Below are 24,485 nucleotides of genomic sequence, written 5' to 3' on the forward strand. Positions count from 1 at the left end.
TGACCTCTTTCCACCTATCACATTTCCGACGCCCCTCCCCCAAGTCCCTCCTCCCTACCTTTTATCTTAGCCTGCTGGACAAACTGTCCTCATTCCTGAAGAAGGGCTAATGCCCGAAACGTCGATTCTCCTGTTCCCTGGATGCTGCCTGACCTGCTGCGCTTTTCCAGCAACACATTTCCATCTCCTTTCTTATTCTCTCCAGAGTTTAATGTTTAACGCATATTATTGTCTCATTTTAAATACCCCACCTTATCTCTGAGAAAGTTTCTCCCCTGGATTGTATCCTAAGGGCTACCTTACCTTTCCGAAGGACTCTACCTAATATAAAACCTGCTTTGGTCAGATCTGTTTTATACACTCATGTTTTCTAATGAGAATCCAATCAGACCGAGACAACTGGACTTTAACATGTGCCTCCATCAACCCTGGATGTGCAATTTGGAACCTGCCCCCACTCACCCCCCAGCCCCTCCAAGAAAATTATAGTTGCCATATTTTTGGGGGTTAGTTTTCCAGATTTTTGCCTTGACTGTCACGATGGCAATGGAGGAGGAACTTTTATTTGTTATGAAAATTCAGGTTATGGAGTCATTTATAACTCAGAGGGAGAACTTTCAGCCCATTGACTCCATGCTAGCTTTCCTTGGAGCCATCCCATCAGCACATGGCTCAGCTATATTGAAATCATAGAGTCGTAGAGTCATAGAGATGTACAGCACGGAAACATAGCCTTTGGTCCAACTCATCCACGCTGACTAGATATCCCAACCCAATCTAGTCCCACCTGCCAGCACCCAGCCCATATCCTTCCAAACCCTTCCTATTCATATACCCATCCCTATTAAATGTTGCAATTGTACCAGCCTCCACCATTTCCTCTGGCAGCCCATCCCACATTGGTCCCATTGATCATCTCCTTTTCCATGAGGTGGTGAGTCCTAAGCTGTTGCTACAGTTATTCCCACATCCTCCCTGCGTCAAAAAACATAAATCTGTCTCCTGACGTTTGTGCTAATGGGAACTTCCGTCCCTTGTTCACCTTGTCTAAACATGTCATAACCTTATGCGCTTCGAACAAAACCCCCTTCAATCTCCTTAGCTCCAGAATGTACAATTCCAGCTTCTCCAACCTCACGTTATCACTAAAACTTTGTCAGAGCCCTGTTTCACTCCTTCCTGGAGTAGCACATTGGAAATTAAGCCCTGCTGTTACCTGAGTCACCATAAAAGGTAAAGATTTCGAAAACTATGCAGGATTCTCCAACTTACCTGACTTTCAGGCCCAGGTTGGTAGAAAGCTCAGACTGCATTTCTGTACTCAATAAAAATTGCTATTTAACACAAGTAAATTGATCTCGGCTACAGGTAAACAATTATGAGCTATCAGCACATAAATGTATTAGTTAAGTTATTATTTTACAATCGTTTTGGATCACATTTTAGCCCGTGCTATTATTAAAGGCAAAATGTTGATGTTTAAAGCTGAGGGATTTTGTAGAACAGGCCGTTTAGGCCAACATTGACTCTCTGAAGATTATCCCACCCAGACTCACCCCATCCCTGTGACTCTGCATTTCCTGTGGCTAATCCACCTAAGTTGCCCATCCCCAGAAACTACAGGCAATTTAGCATTGCCAATTCATCTAACCAGCACATTGTTGGACTGTGGGTGGAAACCAGAGCAAACCCACAGGGGGAACATGCAAACTCCACATAGACAGTCACCTGAAGATGGAATTGAACCCAGGTCCCTGGCGCTGTGAGGCAGCAGTGCTAACCACTGAGCCACCATGTTTTTGTGTATTGGTTTCTCTGCTTCAAACAAGAACCTTCCAGATCAGAACGAAAATTGTTTCATCTCCATTCCTTTGTCGGATTTCTTGAGCCCCAACTGCTTGCATTTATACGGCACCTTTGTGTAAAACATCTCAAAGTGCTTCTGAGAGGGAGATCATCAAATAAAATTTGATGCTAAGCTGTGTTAATTAGGGCTGGCAAACTAAAACCCAGCCGAAAGAGGTAGCTTTGAAAGGTGCATCAAAAAGGAGGTTCAGAGAAGGATTCTGAGATATTAGCAGATGGTGATATGGCCAACAGAGGAGAAGAAGACTAGAAAAAAAGTTGAGATATTCCTCTTTACAGAGACACAAGGCTCCTATACTGATCAGAAACTGGAGGAAACCCACACAGACACAGGACGAACATGCAAACTTCACACAGTAACTCGAGGCTGGAATCAAACCCAGGTTGCTGGTGCTGTGAGGCAGCAGTGCTAACCACTGAGCCACCCCTTGTGAGAGCTGAAGCTCCCTTTGTGCACACCCTTGGCTGTAGCTCATCTCAACCATGTCCTGTTGCTTGAACAAGCAGCTGTGTAAACAGTGCTTGCAATGTGTATTAGAATACCTGCTTCAAAACATGCAACAATCTTCCAAACATCCTTGGCTTTGAAACTGTGTTTTTCTCAATTCAGTCCATAAAGAAATACCCAGCATTTTCACCTGGAACCAGCCTCTGTACACCACACTCATCATCAAAATAAATCTTGCTATAGAACCACAGCAAAAGAGAAGGCTATTTGGACCACCATGTCCCCATTCATTATGCTGGCCCAATAGACTTGTTTCAGCTGTTTGAGGAGCTAATGCCTTTCACGGATGTGTTGTCGTGCTAATGAATCTGCTATCAGGTCACAATGATTACTGTATCTCTGCATTATTTTTCCAAACTTGTGGAATTTGTTACCTCCCTTATTTCACTTGTCATATTTCGACCATTAAATGAGCTTCAGTAAGTGATTAATTTACCCATTCCCAGTTCTGACATGAACAAGCTATGACTTTGCAGTTTGTCTTGTCTTCTATCCTCTTCCTTTCAGTCTCAGAAGTTTTCTGGACTTGAGTTTTCAAATAGATTCTACATTAGAGTGGTGCTGGAAAAGCACAGCAGGTCAGGCAGCATCCGAGGAGCAGGAAAATGGACGTTTCGGGCAAAAAGTCCTTCATCAAATAGATTCCTCATCGAAATAAATTCTGATCCCAGTTATGAGAAGGCAGGCTTCAATTCCAGCTTAATTGAAGCAGGTTATATCCCTGAGCCCACAAGAAATGCAAGGCTAAGGGAGATTTTAGTGTCCTGTGACTGGAATTTGGTGACTAGACTTTCAAAAGTCCAAACCAGGACTGATTGAGAGGGAGGGGCCTCATGATGATGGATGTGTTGGGTGACCAATGGCAGGAATCTTGGAGAGTGGGTGTGGAGGGGATGGTGCTGGGGTTTGGGTGGGAACAGACAGGGGTGAGAGGTCATTCAATCACATCTGCTGTTAAAGGTCCAGCTGCAGTTAGTGACCCTCTTCCATTCGAAAGACACTGAACAACAACAGAACTGCCAGAGGTGAAAAGGCAGTGGCAGCTCATTCAGGAGTATCAGGCGAATGGTGAGGGTAATGTGGGTTGTTATGTGGAAAGCTGTATGATTGGAGGAGGGCAGCGTTTCACACGGATTGCAACCCCCCACCTCCCCCCCCAACACACACACACACACACGGAGAGAGTGAAAACTGGGAGATTTGAATTCTGCTTTGGGAAATTGTTGGGATTTGGGATGTGAAACCCGGGACTGACGCAGGAAAGCCATGACATGTGGTCACAGAGGCGTACAGCACAGTAGAGGTCTGCGCTAACCCATCTATGCTAATCCCACTTGTCAGTGATTGCCGATGGCTGCGATTATTATGGCACCCTGCAGGACTAGGAGAATTAACACGAGAGTATGTTGCTGGAAAAGCACAGCAGGTCAGGCAGCATCTGAGGAGCAGGAAAATCGACACTTCGGGCCAGAGCCCTTCATCAGGTCTGAAATGTCGATTCTCCTGCTCTTTGGATATTGCCTCAACTGTTGTGCTTTTCCAGCAACACACTCTCGACTCTGATCTCCAGCGTCTGCAGACCTCATGTCTCCTGAGAGAATTAACAGGTCCATTGTCACAATAGCCCGCTCCTGGTGAAGAGCTCATACTTGAAACATTGACTCTCCTGCTCCTCGGATGCTGCCTGAAGTGCTGTGCTTTTCCGACACCACACTTTTTGACTGGGAGAATTTGTAGGCCTGTTTTGGAGCTGGGCCTGTGATGACATCCATTTGCTAACATTGCGGGGCGACCCCACTGGGTTGGGGTCGGCTTTGATCTCCAGCGTCTGCAGACCTCACTTTCTCCTGTTTTGGAGCTGGGCCTGTGATGACATCCATTTGCTAACATTGCGGGGCGACCCCACTGGGTTGGGGTCGGGGGTGTGCTCATGTAATTACCATTTATATGCCATGTTTAGTCAAATTCAAAGAGCAATAAAAGGACCTTTCTCCTGTGTAATTCAACATAGACTTCAGAATGCTCCCGGCTCTAGCTAATTCATTGTGTGAGCCACTCTCATATTAAGAGATTCAAAACCGCTGGGTCAGTTTTATCTATTGGAACAAAAGTAAACAGCTTTGCTTTAATTAAAAAAAGCTATATTAATATAAATTCTCACTGGCATTATTATAAAAGCATGAATAAATTAAATAAATATGAAAACGTATTTTACAAGAAGGCCCTCCAGCTATTTGGAACACATTTTAGCAAGCGCTGTTATTAAAGGCAAGATTTTGACGTTTAAAGTTGAGGAATTTGGTTTTATGTATTTGTTTCTCTGCTTTGAACACAAACCTGCCAGGTCAGAATGAAAACTGTTTGATTTTACACTCCCTCGTCCGATTTCTTAAGCCCCTTCAATAGCAACAGCTTGCATTTATGTGGCGCCTTCGTGTGGTAAAACATCTCAGGATCCCTCTGAGAGGGAAATCAGCAAATAAAATTTGATACCGAGCTGCATTAATTAGAGCTGGTGACCAAAATCCCGTTCAAAGGTAACCAGCGTTGCTTTAATCAAAAAATATATCTATTAATATATATTCTTACTGGCATTATCCAAAAGAGGTAGCTTGAAAAAGGAGCATCTGAAAGGATGAGAAGGAGGGTGAGAGAGGCAGGGAGGTCCTCTACATTGGGGAGACTGGGCGCCTCCTAGCAGAGCGCTTTAGGGAACATCTCCGAGACACCCGCACCAATCAACCAAACCGCCCCGTGGCCCAACATTTCAACTCCCACTCTGCCAAGGACATGGAGGTCCTGGGCCTCCTTCACCGCCGCTCCCTCACCACCAGACGCCTGGAGAAAGAACGCCTCATCTTCCGCCTCGGAACACTTCAACCCCAGGGCATCAATGTGGCCCTAGCTTATCTCTCCACGTTTCAGGCTCTTTGTCTTTATTCCTGGTGAAGGGCTTTTGCCCGAAACGTCGATTTCGCTGCTCGTTGGATGCTGCCTGAATTGCTGTGCTCTTCCAGCACCACTGATCCAGAGAAGGATTCCAGAGTTTGATGCTTTCACAAGGCCACCAATGGTGGAGCAAAGTGCGCAGATACCTTGGTGGGTCGACCTCTGCTGGAGATTACAGAGTTAGGAAGGGACAAAAACTAGGGAAGGATTTGGGAACAATGGTGAGAAATTGAAGATTATGTCTTTGCCAGAGCAGAAGCCATTGTGTAGGCTATTTTCAATTATTTAATGGAGATTGAAAAAGGTCACACAGTTCCAATTATTTGGATTCTATCCCTGTTTCTTTTGCAATGGGGTATTAGAACTGGGGAAGTTGAACACCTGACCAGTTGGTGAGTGTTGTGTTGTAGATCACTCAGTTGGTCGATGGTGATGTAGCAAGATTAAAAATCACAGAACACCAGGTTATAGTCCAATAGGTTGATTTGGAAGCACTAGCTTTTGGACTGCTGCAGCACTCAAATCACGATGTAGCAAGAGTCATTTTTAAAAAGCATGCAGCTTGGACCCTGGACCTATGAATGGCAGAGGCTTCAATTTCTTTCCATCACACAGCTTATCGGGATTCTCAGAATCATAGAAACCCTACAGTGTGGAAGCAGCCATTCAGCCCACACCTGACCCTCCAAACAGCATCCCACCCAAGCCCAACCCCCTACCCCCAATTTTCCATGGCTAATCCACCTACCCAGAATGTCCCTGGACACTTTGGGCAATTTAGCATGGCCAACCTTCTGTACCTGCGTTGACCTTTGGACTGTGAGATAAAGGCCGTGCAATTATCCTTAACATTCTAACTATTTGTTAACTTTCAATCAACGGTACAAAGACAGGTTACATGCCCATTGTCACATTGTCACTTACAAGAGGTTCCTGCGTGCAAATTGGATTGCATCGCTTGAAAATTACAACAGTAACTACATTTCAAAAGTGGCTGACACGTGCTTTGGAATTGATGAAAAGTGCAATGCAAATGCCAAGTCTTTACCTCTGGAAGTGGGGGTCAGTTTGCTCAGTAGATTGGATCAGCTGAGTTGGGAGGCTGCATAGTATTAAGAGTGTGTGGCATGATGGCCCACAGTGCCAGGGACCCGGGTTTGATTCCAGCCTCGGGAGACTGTCTGTGTGGAGTTTGCACATTCTTTCCCTGTCTGCGTGGGCATCCAGAGGAAATCTGTGCAGTACTGTTCTCTGTTATCTGTTCTATTTATGTAATATATTTACCTATGCACCAAGGCTGAAAGATCTGAAGGCAAAGTGTGGTGTCAGTATAACAGGAATCAATAGCTTGTGCCTATAATGAGGTCACGAGGTCCTGGAGATTGTTGGGATTGTTCCTCTGCTCGCTCGTTGCCAAATGCAGACACAATGCTGAAGCAAGGGTGATTTACTGAGACTCAGAGAACGGGGACTATCAGTCAGACCAGCCATGCTGTGATATACTGTGACAAAATCAAACTTGACAATGTGCATCATGAGACCAGTTGTGGCAAGGCTCCACTCTGCACATGGGTGAGCAAGGCCATGGGACCTGGTGTAAATACTTCATCTTCATGCACTGTCACATCCTACTGGCAGACTGTCTACTTCCTCCATAGGCTGGGCGTCACTGAACGTGGTAACTGAGCAACTTTGACACTGAGCCACACAAGGGGTAGTTGACCAAAGGCTTGGTCAAAGAGGTAAGCTTTAAGGAGTGTCCTGAAGGAGGAATGTGAAAGGCAGGAAGGCTTTGGGAGGGAATTTCAGAGTTTGGAGCCCAGGTCGCTGAAGGGATGACCACCAATGGTGAAGCAAAATAAACTGGGGCTGCTCAAGGAGCTAGAATGAGGGAACATGGATGTCTTGGAGGGCTCGAAAAATTGCAAGGGTGGAGAGGGACTTGACCATGGGTGGATTTGAAAGCAAGGATGAAAATTTTGAAATTGAGCCATTATGCAAACCCATGTATACCAGGAAGCACAGTAGAATGGTGAAATGGTATGGTTTCCTTTATTGGTCAGAGTATTGAGTACAGGAGTTGGGAGGTCATGTTGTGACTTTGCAGGACATTGGTTAGGCCACTGTTGGAATACTGCGTGCAATTCTGGTCTCCTTCCTATCAGAAAGATGTTGTGAAACTTGAAAGGGCTCGGAAAAGATTTATAAGAATGTTTCCAGTGTTGGAGGGTTTGAGCAATAGAGAGAGACTGGACAGGCTGGGGCTATTTACCCTGGAGTTTTGGAGGCTGCAGGGTGACCTTATAGAGGTTTATAAAATTATGAGGGGCATGGATAGGATAAATAGACAAGGTCTTTTCCCTGGGGTCGGGGTGTCCAGAACTAGGGGGAATAGGTTCAGGGTGAGAGGGAAAGATATAAAAGGGACCTAAGGGGCAACTTTTTTACGCAGAGGGTGGTACGTGTATGGAATGAGCTGCCAGAGGAAGTGGTGGAGGCTGGTACAATTACAACATTGAAAAGGCACCTGGATGGGGATATGAATAGGAAGGGTGTAGAGGATATGGGCAAGATGCTGGCAAATGGGACTAGATTGGGTTAGGATATCTGGTCGGTATGGACGATCTGGACTGAAGGGTCTGTTTCTATACTGTACATCTCTTTGTGCATGACACTTTGTGCAAGTGACGACACTGACAATAAAGCTTTCAATGACCTGAAGCTTACAGAGGATATAATATGGGACGGCAGTGTGGCGATTGGCTAGAATAATGAAGTGTGGTATCCACAGAGGTGCAGATTAGATTTGATTAGATTACTTACAGGCCCTTCAGCCCAACAAGACCACACCGACGCGCAACCCACCCAGACCCATTCCCCTACATTTACCCCTTTACCTAACACTACGGGCAATTTAGCATGGCCAATTCACCTAACCCGCACATTTTTGGACTGTGGGAGGAAACCCACACAGACACGGGGAGAATGTGCAAACTCCACACAGTCAGTCGCCTGAGGCAGGAATTGAACCCGGGTCTCTGGCGCTGTGAGGCAACAGTGCTAGCCACTCTGCCACCGTGCCGCCCATATAAGGGAGTCAGCAGTAGAAGAGGTGAGGAAGGGGTAGAATCAGGCAGTACTATGGAGGAGGAAGTATGCAGTGTTAGAGATGAGTCAAGTCTGCAATTGAAAGCTGATGACCCTGAGGTCGCAAAAGCTCTGGTTCAGATTCAGCCAATTACAAATTGAATTGGTGGTAAGGGAACACAGCTGATGGTAAGGGAAGACTCCTTATTGGAGTTTCCTGTCTGCAATTTGGCTGCCAAGGTTTCTATTGCACAAGTATTTCATTGGCTTTGAGGTGATTTGTGATTTCCTGTCATTGCGCTGAGCCTGATGGGCTAATATCAACAAAGAGGGGAAAAACATCGAACGGGAATCACACAAACCCAGAAAGTAAGTGAGTGAGTGAAAGTTAGAGAACCACTGTCAACCAGGAGCAATTAGCAAAACATCTCAAACTGGGAGAAGACCATGTATTTCCCACAACCCAATGGCAGTTGGTCTATTAGATTAGATTAGATTCCCTACAGTGTGGAAACAGGCCCTTCGGCCCAACAAGTCCACACTGACCCTCCCAAGAGCTACCCACCCAGACCCATTCCCCTACTTGTAACACTACGGGCAATTTAGCATAGCCAATTCACCTAACCTGCACATCTTTGGACTGTGGGAGGAAACCGGAGCACCCGGAGGAAACCCACGCAGACACGGGGAGAATGTGCAAACTCCACACAGGCAGTTGCCTGAGGCAGGAATTGAACCCAGGTCTCTGGCGCTGTGAGGCAGCAGTGCTAACCACTGAGCCACCGTGTCGCCCCATTCTGTAGATTTCCAATGAAACTTGGTAAGGCCAGGCCTGACAAGATGGTCATCCTTCAATAGGCCTTTGTCCTAATGTCCAGTTCTGTTGCAATTACATTTGTTAGGCCTCAGCTGGTCAATTCCCAAATTCACACTTTGGGAGAGAGGTGAAGATCTAATGAGAGTGTAGAGGAGGTTTACCAAGATTTTATCACAAATGGGAAATATTAATTCAGTGCTTATTTGTATTCAGGTAATGAACGTATCAGTGAGTTGTTTGTGTTCCCCTGTATTGCAGACTGAAGCTATAATGGTTGGGTTGGGAGGTGTTTATTTGTAATGTGTATCTCTGGAAATAAAGACTTGCAGACGAGGCTTGGGTTTGATCATTCATCCTTTGGCTATCTGGAACAGACCAGGGGACTTCAGGATGACAAATGCTTAGAGAAGTTGCTACTGCTCTGCAGAGAATGTTAGATGTGACCTACATGATGTTTTCAATGACTGAAGACATTTGAATAGAGAGGAACAATTCTCTGTGGATCAATGATCAGAGATCACAAATTTAAAACATTCGCCAAAGATCTAGATAGGTACGAAAGGGAAGTATTTTTTTTCATTCAGAGCTCTCTGATAGATTTGGAATGCTGTGCCTAAAAAGGTTCTGAAATCAGATTCCATTAAGCATTGTAAATGCTGGGTAAGTGCTTGAGAAAGATGGACTGATAGGTTTACAGGCAAAACCTGGGGAAGTGGGACACAGTCTGATGGCTCTATCAAAGTGTTAGCAGTTGCACAATGGGCCGAGTGGCTTCTTTCCATGCTTTCAGTTTCTGTGATTCACTGATGCAGTGGAAAGGGTCGTAGTGAGTATTCTCAGCTCGGAGATGGCAGAGGTTGCAATTTTCACCCTTACTGGTTGGGAGATTAGCTACCAGAGCAAAACTTCCACTCAGTCTTTGGCAGTCTTCATTTTCGCTGTGGAAAGTCTCTTACTTAAGTGGTAAATGTGAACATTTTATTCCCCCTGCCTCCCTCCCCCAGATGTAGATACTAAAAGTTAACACTTAATTGGCTTTTTTGCTCTGCAATTGATTGCAAGGCTTTGTTCTCCACATCCCCTGCATCGGGACTGTTTTGTACCTTACCTCTGACTATTTTGTCAGTGGTAATTGTCTTATTCCTTCCATTTTTGCCCAGGAATTAAGTATGAACCCTTTTAATTTAAAATGCTCTGTTTCTTGGATGTTCGCTCCATTCCAAAGTATTTGAATTTGTCATTGGGCATTTGTCATACTGCAGCAAATGTTAGGAAATTCTCAAATGGTTGCTAGTCCAGGATTTTTCATCCGAAGTTGATAAAGCTACCAATCTACGAAACATATCGACAGATTATCAACTGCTTGTCAGTGGCTGGGACAACAAATTACCTACTTCAATAACTGGAATAAAATGTAGCGAACAAACAAATCAATTGTCTTGTAGGGCACTGAGTCATTTGTTGCTGTGACGGAAAGCAACAGAATCAAACTGAGGAAGGGGAAAGGATGAGGTAAACTGTGATAAACAAGGAGAGACAAATAAAGATGGAGAGAGAGAGATCGGTAATAGCAGAATGGTAAGGAGAAAGGGATGGTGGTGGAGAGAGATGTTGTATAAGGGAATGGTTCCGAAGGGATTAGTGTTCGACATTCTATCATCTTCCATACAATCTGATTCTGTCAGGCATTTCCCTGAGGCTCCTTCAATTGCACTTTCCAGACCCATAACCACCACCATGTTAAAGGACAAGGGCAGCAGATACAAGGGAACACCACCCCCTGCACGTTCCTCTCCAAGCCACTCACCATCCTGACTTGGAAGTATACCCCCATTCTTTCAGTGTCCCTGGCTCAAAATCCTGGAACTCCCTCCCTGATGACAGAGTTGGTCAATCGACAGCAAATGGGCTGCAGCAGTTCTATGGACTGGGGGCGGCACAGTGGCTCAGTGGCTAGCACTGCTGCCTCACAGCTCCCAGGGACTTGGGTTCAATTCCTGCCTTGGGCGACTGTCTGTGTGGAATTTGCACATTCTCCCCGTGTCTGCGTGGGTTTCCTCCGGGTGCCCCAGTTTCCTCCCACAGTCCAAAGATGTGCAGGCCAGGTGAATTGGCCATGCTAAATTGCCCATAGTGTTCGGTGTATTAGTCAAGGGGAATGGGTCTGGGTGGGTTTCTCCATTCGGAGGGTCGGTGTGGTCTTGTTGGGCTGAAAGGCCTGTTTCCATACTGTAAGAAATCTAATCCAATCTTAAAAAAAAGAAGGCAGCTCACCCACCACCTTCTCAAGGGCAACTAGAGATGGGCAATAAATTCTAAGCCAACCAGCAACGCTCACACTCTGTGAATGAATTTTAAAAATGTCTTGGATGGTAATGTGAGGAGTCTAGCAGAAGGATCTGATGGAGATAAATGTGTCATCTTGAGCTCCTATGTAATATGCCAAAGAAATTTCTACCTATTGCTATCACTGCATCATGCATAAGTCTCCTTGTTAAGACTCAATGTTGGTTCACGTCTACCACCGTTAATCAGGGAGGCCCTTAGACTCAGCACAGGAAGGAGGTTTGACGGCAGGACCTTAAGCCCAGTCAATAGTTGGTACCACGACAGGTGGCAACAAGAATTGAAGTCAAGCTGGATGGAGAAAAATCAAAGATGTGGAAGTTTCTTAAGGCCTGATCTGAAATCGGTATTGCCCAGAGTGCTCAGTCCAACCAGGAAGCCTGCAGTCAAAAGAAAGGAAGCGGTCTGGGGGTACTGAGAGAGAAGAGGGATCTGGAGGGGTGCCAGTATCTATGACTTATTAGAGCTTGCAATCTTTAACACTTGGAAGAAAGAGACAATGATCTCATTGAAGCGTGAGCTGAGTTGAAGGTTGAAACGAGATTGCGTAGCTGGGCAACTTGGAGTTGGAGTGAGTAGGTGCTACTGAAGTGAGAGACTAGGCAGTTCATGTGACGGTGCATGGTACTGCGTGTGGCTCTCAGAGGCTGGTGGGAATGGGAACATGGAACATCAAGGAGATTCTGGAATCCTGGGTGGATCTGAAACACAAAGGGTGGAATTAAATTGGAAGCCATGTGGAAAAAGGTTGGAGCCGGAGACAGCAGCTGAGGAAGAAGATGCCTGCATGCGAGTTATTTTCTTCTTAGAAATTGAGAAAGGAAATAAAAAGTGAAGAGGGTAAGTAAATGAGGCAAGCAGAAATCCCTATAGAGAGAAGACGTTCCTCTTCAATCTCCAGACCATCTTGACTTGGTAGTACATTGTCATTCCTTCACTGTTGCTGGGTCCTGGAAGGAATTGGTTTTGTGCAGTTGGCTGATCTTTTGGTTTACAGAGCGATGTGATGCTAACGGTGTGAGTTCAATTCCCATCACCAGTTTGAGGTTACCATGAAGGACTCTCCCTTTCAACCTCTTCCCCTGCCTGAGATCTGCGGGCCCTCAGGTTAAATTACCACCAGTCGCTTTTCTCTGATAAGAGAGCAGCTCCTATGGTCTGGTAAGACTATGGTGACACAACAACTGGGTCCTGGAACTCCCTCCCTAAGAGTGCTGAGGGTATGCATTTGCCAAGTGTGCTGCAGAGGTTCAAGAAGGCCTACTTGCACAGTGCTTCAGTGAACATCTCTGGGACACCCGCACCAACCACCCCGTGGCTCAACTCTCCTTCCCACTCTGCTGAGGACATGCAGGTCCTGGGCGTCCTCCATCACCACTCCCTTACCACCCAACGCCTGGAGGAAGAATTCCTCATCTTCTGCCTTGTGACCCTCCAACCCCAGGGCATCAATGTAGATTTCACCATTTTTCCCCACCCCCCCTCCCATTTATCTCTCCACCCTCAAGGCTCCCAGCCTCTTTCCTGATGAAGGGCTTTTGCCCGAAACATCGATTTTCCTGCTCCTCGGAGGCTGTCTGACCTGCTGTGCTTTTCCAGCACCACACTCTTGACTCTAATCTCCAGCATCTGCAGTACTAACTTTCACCTAGGTCACCACCAGCCTATCAAGGGCAATTAGGGATGGGCAATAAATGTTGGCCCAGCCAGTGATGCTTGCATCCCATAAAAAGAAATAAATTATTTGATTTATTGCAGTCAAGTGTACCTAAGTACAACGAAAAGTTGTATTTTGCATGCAATACAGACAAATCATAACATACAAAGTGCAGTAGGGTAATAGAACAGAGCGAGGAATGCAATGTTGCAGCTGCACAGGGGATGCACAGAGAGCGAGATCAACATTAAATTTAAGATTTGGAAGGTCCATTCAGAAGTCTGATAACAGTGGGGGAAGAAGCTGTTCTTGAGTCTGTTGATACGTATATTTAAGCTTCTGTATCTTCTGCCCAATGGCAGTGTTTGGAAGAGAGTATAATGGGGATGGAAGGGGTCTTTGATGACGTTGGCTGCTTTTCCATGGCAACAAGAAGTGTAGATAGAGTCCAGGGATGGGAGGTTGGCTTGCGTGACGGACTGGGCTGTGCACACAGCTTTCTGTAGAAAAGAAAATTAGGAAATAAAACAGCAGATCATCTCTGAGATGTTGCAGTGAGTGGGAAAAGCAGAATACTGTGAATGCTGGAAATCTGAAGTAAGAAGAAAACATGCTGGAAACACTCAGCAGGCCAGGCTGCCTCTGTGGAGAGTTAATACCTCAGGCTGATAAAAAGTCGGAAGCATTGGATCTGTTTCTGTAGTTACGACACGGGGTAAACTCCCCCCCCCTACTAATATAAACCTGCAACACAGAAATGATTTAACCCATGCTGTAATATGTTAAAATTCGAGAGGCCAAGAGCTATCCCAAAGTCACTACTTAAAGTAAAAATTAACAACTTTATTTTTTAAAGTCTAACAGAGAATAATTAATTAACAACTATTTACAATTCCTTTCTCGAACCTATCTTTTACCTTCCCCTCTACAGTATTAGTCCAATAAAACCCTCTATTAAGATTTACCGAAACATTCAAATTTCAAATCCAGCCAACTGTTGAATTTTCTCTTTGTATTTCCCTCTGTAGATTTTCTCTCCAGGTCAGTGTTGATGTTTGTTCTCTGTGTAAACTCCTTCTCTAGACAGGTTCCCCTGAGAGAGTTCTCACTAGCAGCCTACATTTGTTGATCTTTTGGCAGTTCTCCTCCAATTTTTCAATTGTTCAATTTTTTTCAGTTTTATACCACAAGGCATCGGATCATTTTCATTGGTTTTAGTATTGTCAAAATACCAAATTCAAACTTGGACGGAGTTTAGTATCTTGGGGTATAATTTAAACCGATTGGCCAAATACAAATTTGTTTATCCAGGCAACCCAGCTACGTTAGCTGTTCAACCAAATGTTACATTGTTACCTTGTTCAGAACGCTTGGTGGGGCGTCAGGTAGTCCTGCTAGCTTTTAATTTTCTTAAAGTTACAGTACCCTGACACCTTCACAACACTATCTCTGTGAAATCTGCCTGGCTTGCTGAACATTTCCATATTTTCTGTTTGACTTTCACACTTAGAGCATCTGCAGTATCTTGTTTTTCATTGTTGTGGTTCTGTTTGCCGAGCTGGAAGTTTTTGTTGCAAACGTTTCGTCCCCTGGCTAGGCGACATCATCAGTGCTTGGGAGCCTCCTGCGAAGCGCTTCTTTGATGTTTCCTCCGGTGTTTATAGTGGTCTGTCCCTGCCGCTACCGGTTGTCAGTTTCAGCTGTCCGCTGTAGTGGTTGGTATATTGGGTCCAGGTCGATGTGTTTGTTGATGGAGTTTGTGGATGAATGCCATGCCTCTAGGAATTCCCTGGCGGTTCTCTGTCTGGCTTGCCAGGGAATTCCTAGAGGCATGGCACTCATCCACAAACTCCATCAACAAACACATTGACCTGGACCCAATATACCAACCACTACAGCGGACAGCTGAAACTGACAACCGGAAGCGGCAGGGACAGACCACTATAAACACCGGAGGAAACATCAAAGAAACGCTTCGCAGGAGGCTCCCAGGCACCGATGATGTCGCCTAGCCAGGGGATGAAACGTTTGCAACAAAAACTTCCAGCTCGGCGAACAGAACCACAACAACGAGCACCCGAGCTACAAATCTTCGCACAAACTTTTATCTTGTTTTTCATTCAAGGGACCTAAGGTTGGCTTGGAATTTAACCTTTGGATTTGATAACATTATTTAGGCCATCCATAGTTGAATGCAGGCTGCTTGCCTGAAGATAATTCTGACAGCTCAGTGGCTCAGTGGTTAGCACTTCTGCCTCACAGCACCAGGGACCTGGGTTAGATCCCACCCTTGGGCAATTCTCTGTGTGGAGTCTGTATGTTCTCCCCGTGTCTGCTTGGGTTTCCTCCAGGTGCTCGCTTTCCGCCCACAGTCTAAAGATGCGCAGGTTAAGTGGATTGGTCATGCAAAACTGGCTCATAGTGTTCAGGGTTGTGTAGGCTGGTTGGATTAGCCATGGGAAGTGCAAAGGAATAGGGATGGGTCTGGGTGGAAATGCACTTTGGAGAATTGATATGGACTTGATGGGCCAAATGGCTTGCTTCCACACTGTAGGGATTCTATGATAGCTGAGCAACATCAAATACAGGCTCCATTCCTGTTCCATGTGTCAAGCTTCGATTTTTATCGAAAACAAGGCAGTTGGCCCCTCCTGAAAACTGATCGCGTCGAACATCAAACTCTACTGTCCTTTGTACTCTGGGCTATTCTCTCCAAGTCAAAAAGTGTGGTGCTGGAAAAGCACCGCAGGTCAGGCAGCATCCCGAAATGTCGGCTCTCCTGCTCCTCGGATGCTGCCTGACCTACTGTGCTTTTCCAGCACCACACTTTTTGACTCAGATCTGCAGTCCTCACTTTCTCCGAGTTATTCTGTCCAATCTTATTCCTCACTATACTACTCAAACTTGACTGAGAGTAACATGGATCTTGCAGCTGCTCCTGAGATTCAGGCTTATATCTAGACTTACTTCTAGATTTCTTCATTATTGCTTGAATAGGAAAGGTTTGGAGGGATATGGGCCAAGCGCAGTCAAGTGGGACTAGTTCAGTTTGGGAACATGGTTGTCATGGACTGGTTGGACCGAAGAGTCTGTTTCCGTGCTGTATGACTCTCTGACTCTACAATGAACACGTGCATGCTAGTTTTCACCTGCAGGAGAAGGCAACAAAGAGAAAAGAAATATTGCGATGCGTTTCCTTCAAGAGTATGTGACAACTATTGATTCTGCACACCATTCTTTCCTAGCTGGGTCCCAGAGACCACTTGATTTTTCTTTAACTGTAAGTGCAGCAGATGGAACATTATGAGTACATAAGCACACTTATTCTCCTGGGTATTGCACTGCCATTACATGATCTATTAAGCACTTGTACACAATCAGTGTGTACGGACATGTAGATGGACCATATGGTCCCAATAATATAATGTATGATTAATATGGCATTCAGCCAACCTCATCATGTCCAATGTCATTGAGAGCTCATCTGACAATTCTCAGTTACTTTGAAGTCAATTGTTACACCTGGCAGAGTCCATGATCTCTTCCAGTCCTTGTCCTCTAAGTCTGGGAGGTTTGCATCTGAGTATGTGAGCAGTGTGATCGTGGCAATGAGACTTACGGAATCATTTGACACAGAGAGACTCCATTCGGCCCATTAAGCCTGTACTGGCCCTTTGAAAGAACTATCGATTTTATCCATTCCCCCGAATCTTTACCCCTGCCCCTCCTTTCTGAGTATATTTTCAATTCAGTTCCTAGTGAAACCTTTTGGGAGGTGAAATAACTCCACAGAAGCCAGTATCTTGTCACCAAGTCACCCTTCATTTACAGGCAAAGAGTCCATGACTCTGGTACTGCCTTGTCAGAGTCGACACGTAGGCTCAGAATCTCTGAAACTGCTTGATTTATCTGTCAGCCAGGGCTCCCTGATTAGGCCAGATTAACAGCCTCAATCAGGGAACTCATATTCTTTAGTGTCTAGCTGTCTGCCCTTGTTACAATCTGTACAGGAGGCACTTTATGGATTTAGCACATTGAACTCTATTCATTTCTGTTTGAGTTTCATGGTAACTGAAGCTCTCTATAATAATTCTCATCCATTTGCTCTTCATTCCCACGGTAAGGCATGTAGCTTATTGCATTGTAAGCTATCTGCATGCGAGGTATACAAGTATAACTGAACAGCAGTTAGTCTGGTCAATCTTCATCCCACAACCGGCATCAGTACAAATTAGTTCTGAGGAAGAGTAATGGAAGACTTGAAACATTGACTGGGTTTCTCTCTCCACAGGCCTGCTGAGTTTCTCCAGCACTCTCTGTGCTTGTTTCACTACAACGTAGGTCTGAATATTATTGATTGGGTTGACTGTACTAAGGTCAAGTTGACACCTCTTGGGAGTGGACTGAACATTGGCAGGCATTATTAAACATAACCCCATACGTGGAACGATAAGAGAGGGAGAGATGACATCTTTGGTCTCATCAAGACCCGCTCCCATCTCCATTGTTCTGACGTCGCTATAACTGTTTTTAGAGGCATGGTTTTTTTTTAACATATTCATTCATGAGGTATGGGCGTCACTGTCAAGGTCAGCATTTATTGCCCATCCCTAATTACTCAAAAGGCAGTTGAGTGTCATCCACATTGCTGTGGATATGGAGTCACGTATTGGTCAGACCAGGTAAGGATGGCAAAGGATATGTCACGATATAGTGGTGAACACCTCTGCTAATTAAACCAAACACCCAGAAAAGCTCGCTTCACCTCTTAATCTGTTAAAGTGTGAGTGGCAGAGAACTCCCAAATTCCACTATTTTAAGAAAAATAACATCAATTTATTCCTTAACTCTAAAAGTTAACGTTAAACAACAACTAATTGCAACTCTAAGCCCCCTTTTCTCTTAACTGCTCATTATCTACCTCCCACTCCATAACAATATATTGTTCTGATTAAAACCCGTATTACAATGACATCAACTTAATTTCAAAACACTGTCGTCATCAGTGTCTGCCTCCCTCTGACTGTAGATCTCCCTGGGTTGACTTCAAACTTTCGCTGCAAAGATGTTTCATATGAAAAAGGTACTTTTGAAAGAGAGTGTGTTGTTGGCAGTTACTCACTCAATGGCAGTTGGTCTCTCTCTGGCTTGCAAAATGTCTGCTTCTTTATATCCCAAACATCGGATTGTCTCATTGGTTCGATATTAGCAAAAACAATAAATTCAAACTTGATTGGGTTTTAGTATCCTGGGGCATAATTTAAACTGTTTGGTTAGATTCGACCAGTGGTCAGAACAACTGAGGTATCTACTTTACAGCCAAATGTAACATTTTCTTCAATTTCCAGTACACTCTGAGACTGCTAGTCAATCACATGACAGGTGCCTGCAAGCTCTCAGTGCAAAACCACGTTCACTCTCTCTTAAAGGTACAGTGCACACCTTCACAACAGGCAATAGTGAGCCAGATGAGTTTTTCCAACAATGGTTTCATGGCAACCGTTAAGCTCCTAATTCCAGATATTTATTGAATTCAGATTTCACCAGCTGCCATGGCAGGATTCGATCCCAGGTCCGCAGAACATTGCCAGGTTCTCTGGATTAATAAACCAGCAACAATACCACTAGGCCATCATCTCCCCTAGTTCGCCCTTTAACCTGTACAATAGTCCAATGATTAGGCAGGAAAGACGCGTCCGGCTGTTGGACCTTCCCTCCTCCAGGTTTTGCGGGCAGCAGGAAATTGAATGTCATTCGAGAAGGCAGGTCACCTCTGAGCAGGTCACCCACTCATCACTGGGTCAGCAGACTGGGCAGTGAGACCAGGAGTAGTGCTCATGACTGACCTGGGCCTTAGCGAATTCCAGTGGAAAGCAGGAACATCCCAGGGCTGTGTGCTGGAAGTGAAACTCCTTCCTGGGACATTTCTGGAATCACGGGTCTGCAATTCTTGTCCGTGGTCCCTATGCTGCTTTAGAAATACAGCCCCCACCCAGGCTGCTGCTGGAAGGCTATCTGCGATTTAGCTGGCCACCTCTTCACATGGCAGGTTGTCTTTCCACAGTCAGCAAAATGCCGACAGCGTGGACACGATGGTCTTTAATAGGGGCTTTGCACATTTCTGAAGAGGTGAGCAGCCTGTCCGGTTTGGTTCTTTGCTGTCGACAAAATTCTCCAATATGATGGAATACTCCCCTCTTGCCTGGATGAGAGTATCTCCAATACACTCAAGAAGCTTGACACCATTCAGAACGAAGCAGCCTGCTTTATTGGCACTGCACCCACTCCCTCCACCATCCAGGCACAGTAACAGCAGTGTGTGCTATCTCCAACAAAAACTCATCAAAGATCCTTAGACAACACCTTCCAAACTCATCTAGAAGAACAAGGACAGCAGATACATGGGAACACCACCACCTGTGAGTTCCCCTCCAAGCCACTCACCATTCTGACTTGGAAATATGTCTCCATTCCTTCACTGTTGCTGGATCAAAATCCTGGAATTCCCTCCCTAATTGCACTGTGGGCCAACCTACAACATGTGGACTGCAGCGATTCAAGAAGGCAGCTCACCCCCACCTTCTCAAGGGGCAATTAGGGACGAGGCAGTAAATGCTGGGCCCAGCCAGCGACACCTGCGTCCCATGAGTGAATAAAAAAAAGTCTTTGATGCTGTTCTCCTTTCATTGTTCTGGTTGTCAATCAAATATTTAAGAAGTAAAATATATATGTACATCAATGAAGAATTATAGGATTGGTCTGTTAGTTAGCATTTTAATATGATTTTAATTTGACATTGCCCCTCCTTTAATATCTCATCCATCACTGTTACCTGCTGAATTGGTTTGACTGTTTTGTTGGTACATACTTGTTACCCATTTGCATGTTTTGAACCTGATTCTTAGGTTCCAGGTGAATGTTTTGATACTGGCATTCAGCCAGAGGCTGCAAACATGTTTCTTGAACAAAATACTGTTATTATGATCATTATTAACTCCTGAGCTTGGAACGCAGATGGAAAGAAAATTTATTGCTATGACTTCACATCCACAGCATATCTTTGAACCCTACTATTTTCTCTAACGGTTCTATGATATTCTCAAAACTACACTTTCCCATAACGGTGTTATTAAAACCACCATTTTCCTATGGTGCACAAATTGGTTGCAACATTTTCTACATTAAAAAAAAGTCACTACACTTCATGTGGAATTACTGCATTGACTGTAAAGCACTTTGCGATGTCCTGTGGTCATAAAAGATGATATAGAAATGCAGTTTTTTTTCTCATTCATTCATCCCTTGTCTCCTTTGTTGCTCCTTTACAGTTATATAATTTACCCCTGGATTCATACTGTTCTTCAAGTGAGATTCCTTGAAGACCTTCCATCCAACTGGGTCTCATACCTTCTATGGCATATCGTCAAAGATCTCCAGCTCAGCAGCACGTTGGAGTGAGGACATTCCCTCCATTATACTCTGGACCAGGAGCTGCATAGTGCAGGTTAGTGTGCCGCGCTGCAGAGTCAGAACTCTGAGGTTATGCCGAAATGAGCAATTTACCGTTTACAATGGTTGAGAGCTTGTTAGTTGCTGGGGAAATGTGACAGAATCAATTCCCCATGCTTTGTAATGACCTGTTTTCTGATGTACTCATTAATACATTTATATTATGTGAAATCACCCATATTACATTTATCTACTGCTTTGACTACAGGGTGTAGATTATGGGAGACATTGAGAAAAAAAGATCATGAACGTCTGTACAAATTCTCAGTCAGCGTTAGAAGCCTGTTGGCACCATTGACATGGCTTGCAAAATGGTTGTCATATCACAGTAAAAATAAACTCACCACAGTCCCAGAGGAACTCAGGGCTGCTCTCTCATTAGAGAGAGAGAGAGAGGGATGATTGGTGGTGAGTTCCATCATCGGCGGTCCCTCATAGACAAGGATGACTCTCTTTCGCTCTCAGGGTGAGTCCATAGGTGGTTGTACAGCCCAATGGGGCTACCACAGGCTCTGTTCCACTGGGGGCAGAGGGTGATCATGGGAAGGGGTGGGTGGGGCTTTGGCAATGCGTTCCTTTCGCCGTTTACATCTGGCTTCTGCTTTTTCCCGATGGCAAGTTTCAAAATGCTGAGTTTAACCTGAGGGTCTCCACACCTTAGATGAGGGGTGAGGTTGAGAAGGCAGAGCCTTCATGGTGGTCTGAGCCAGTGTAGGAGCCTGTGCCATTGAAATCTCCTGACTCAAGAAAGGATACATTTGGAGTAGACAGAGTACAGCAGAGGTTCGCTCATCTGACATCAAGGATGGCAGGATTGTCGTGTGAGGAGAGATTAGTTCGACTGGGCCTGTATTCATTAGGGTTGATAAAAATGAGATGGGATCTGATTAAACATGCAGGGGCTGGACAGACTAGATTCAGGGTTGATATTTCCTCTGGTTGGAGAGTCCAGAAACACGGAACAAGGTCTCAGAATACGGGTGGGTTATATAGAACTGATTAGAGAAAACATTTCTTGACTCAGAGGGTGGTCAACCTGTGGAATTCTGTACCACAGAAGTCTTAGGAAGTTGGCTCACTGAATATAATCAGGAAGGAGATTGATGCAGTTTTAGATATTAAAGGCATCAAGAGGGCGAAAGTGGGAATATGTCATTGAGACAGAGCATCAGTTATGGTCATACTGAATGGTGGAGCAGGCCTGAGGGGCTGAATGGCCTACGCCTGCTCCTCTTTACTATGTCCCTAAGATGTGTCATTGAGGTATAGGTTTAAAGGTCTAAACAAGATTTGATACCAGGTCTCATGAGGAGATCTTGGCAGATGACCAGAAGTTGGTCAAAGGGTAGGTTTTACAAAAGGGAGAGGTGGAGAGATAGAGGAGTTTAAAGATGAAATTCTAGACCTTTGGGTTCCAGCAAAAGGTGGCCAGATATGAAACATAGATGACTCAAGAGGCCAGAATTAAAGAAGGGGAACAATTTTGGATATCTTGTGGACTGGAGAAGGTTGCGGAGGTAGGAAGGACCCAGAAGAGTTTTCCATGTGAGCAACCTCTGAACCTCGCACCATGACCCTTTACCCCTTTAGACTGCATATGTTCATGAGTCTAGAATCTCTAGAAATAAGAAACCTTGCTGCCTTCCTCACTGTTGAGCTGCCAAGCCATCCTAGTTTTCCTTTTAAAGAGGGGAAGAGGTGGGGGGTGGAGGAGAGAAACTTATGAACTGGTGACACAACTGTCTTGCCCCTTTTTGGGAAGACCAATTGCATTTCAGGCAACTTAGACACTCTACTGGGTCTGGCCCACTCCTTTAGATCGAATGCGCTGGGGTCAACTCCCTGCCAGCCAATGTGAGGCTGGCAACTCTCTGTACTCAGCAGCTCCTTTGGGATGACAGTGGTTGCTGCTGGTATAACACCCAGCTGAGCCATCCAACCCAGAAGGAGCCCAGGTCCAGCTGAATGGTTGTAGGATGGGGGTCACAGAGCAAGACATGGCCACAGTGAGTGGGGGAGGGGAGGTGGGAACAGGGTGAGGGAGATGGGCAGCAAGGGTAGGGGGAGCAGTGGCTTTCAGTGTGCCCCATCCACCCCACCTCCTCACTTCATGTCTCCCAGATCAGGCATTGAGTGCCTTTGAATGAGTGACCATTCTGCCCATCTCCTGCAGACTGCAAGTGAACACGTTAGGATTTTCTTGTCATGCTCCTTGAAATGTGAGCCCCCGGCCTGGGGCTGTGGGTTAATACCCGTGGAAGTGGGTCGAAGTCCTTAAGCAGGCATAAATTGTCCGCTGAATGTTCTCAAATGCTGGCAAAGTGGGAAGGCCAATTGTGGGCCTGCCCTGCAAACTGAGATAGTGGCAGGAAGATGTCGGGATTGTGTTCCTGACAATTAACCATTGTGAACGAATCATAATTTCACATTAATAATGCAACAAAGGTACAAGCACCTTTCGCTTATTCAATCAGCCTCCCATAGTGACCCTTGTAATATCGAGTATGAGAATAGGAAGGTCTTACTGAGACTGTACAAGGTGCTGGTGAGACCACGTCTGGGGCACTGTGAGCAGTTTTGGTCCCCTTCTTTCAGGAAAGATTTAATTTCGTTGGAGGAAGTTCAGAAAAGGTTCACTGGGATGATGCCTGGTATGGAGGGATTGCTCTGTGAGCTAAGGCTAAGCGGGTTGGGACTGTACTCACTGGAGTCGAGAAGAATGAGAGGTGATCTCATTGAAACATATAACATTCTTAAGGGTTAATGCTGAGAGGATATTTTCTGTCATGGGAGATCTTCGGACCAGAAAGCATAGTCCCAGAATAAAAGGGCACCAATTTAAGACTTGGGATGAGGGGGAATTTCTTCTGTCAGAGGGTTATGAGTCTTTGGAACTCCTTGCTACAGGGAGCTGTGGGGGTAGAGTCCTTGTGTATATTTAACACTGAGAGAGATAGATTCTTCAAGGCTTAGGAAAGTGGACATGAGGAATATCAGATCAACCTTGATCCTGTTGAATGGCAGAACAGGCTTGAGGGGCCGAATGATCTACTCTTGTTCCTAGTCTTGTGGTCTAAGGTGTCAAAATTGGAATACAATGGAGGAACATACAAACTGGAGTAGGCCAATGAGCCCCTTGAGCGTGTTCCACCATTCTGTGAGATCATGGCTAATCCATGGCGTAAGCCACATACCTGCCTTTGGCGTTTATACCTGAACGCCTTTGCTTAATGAAAACTTATGTGTCTCCGATTTAAAATTAACAACTGATCCAGCATCCATTGCCATTTGTGGAACAGAGTTCCAAACCCCTACCACCGTTTCTGTGTACAAGTGCTTCCTAACACAGTGCCATAGAGTCATAGAGATGTACAGCACGGAAACAGACCCTTCAGTCCAACCCGTTCATGCCAACCAGATATCCCAACCCAATCTAGTTCCACCTGCCAGGACCCGGCCCATATCCCTTCAAACCTTTCCTATTCATATATCCATCCAAATGCCTTTTTAATATTGCAATTAAACCAGCCTCCACCACTTCCATTTCCTCCACCAGCCTCCACCACTTCATTTCATACACGTACCATCCTCTGTGTGAAAATGTTGCTCCTTAGTTCTCTTTTATACCTTTCCCCTCTCACCCAAAACCTATGCCCTCTAGTTCTGGACTCCCCGACCCCAGGGAAAAGACCTTGTCTATTTATCCTATTCATGACCCTCATAATTTTATAAACCTCTATAAGGTC

At 45.2% G+C, this 24,485-nt stretch overlaps 1 protein-coding gene across 5 annotated transcripts in view; it reads left to right on the plus strand.

Moving 5' to 3' along the window:
* The window catches only part of LOC122542246 (protein phosphatase 1 regulatory subunit 29-like), a 407,579-nt gene that overhangs the window by 191,510 nt on the left and 191,584 nt on the right, over nucleotides 1-24,485 (plus strand). For 4 of the 5 annotated variants that reach the window (XM_043679788.1, XM_043679784.1, XM_043679785.1 and 1 more), the window contains exon 3: nucleotides 20,559-20,734. The gene's annotated coding sequence lies outside the window, so the exon portion shown is untranslated. Of the gene's footprint in view, nucleotides 1-3,074; nucleotides 3,087-20,558; nucleotides 20,735-24,485 lie in introns of those variants that run through there. The other variant, XM_043679787.1, reaches the window with a different exon arrangement.

This window comes from Chiloscyllium plagiosum, chromosome 39, assembly GCF_004010195.1.
Source record: "Chiloscyllium plagiosum isolate BGI_BamShark_2017 chromosome 39, ASM401019v2, whole genome shotgun sequence".
In the NCBI taxonomy this organism is placed as follows: Eukaryota; Metazoa; Chordata; class Chondrichthyes; order Orectolobiformes; family Hemiscylliidae; genus Chiloscyllium; species Chiloscyllium plagiosum.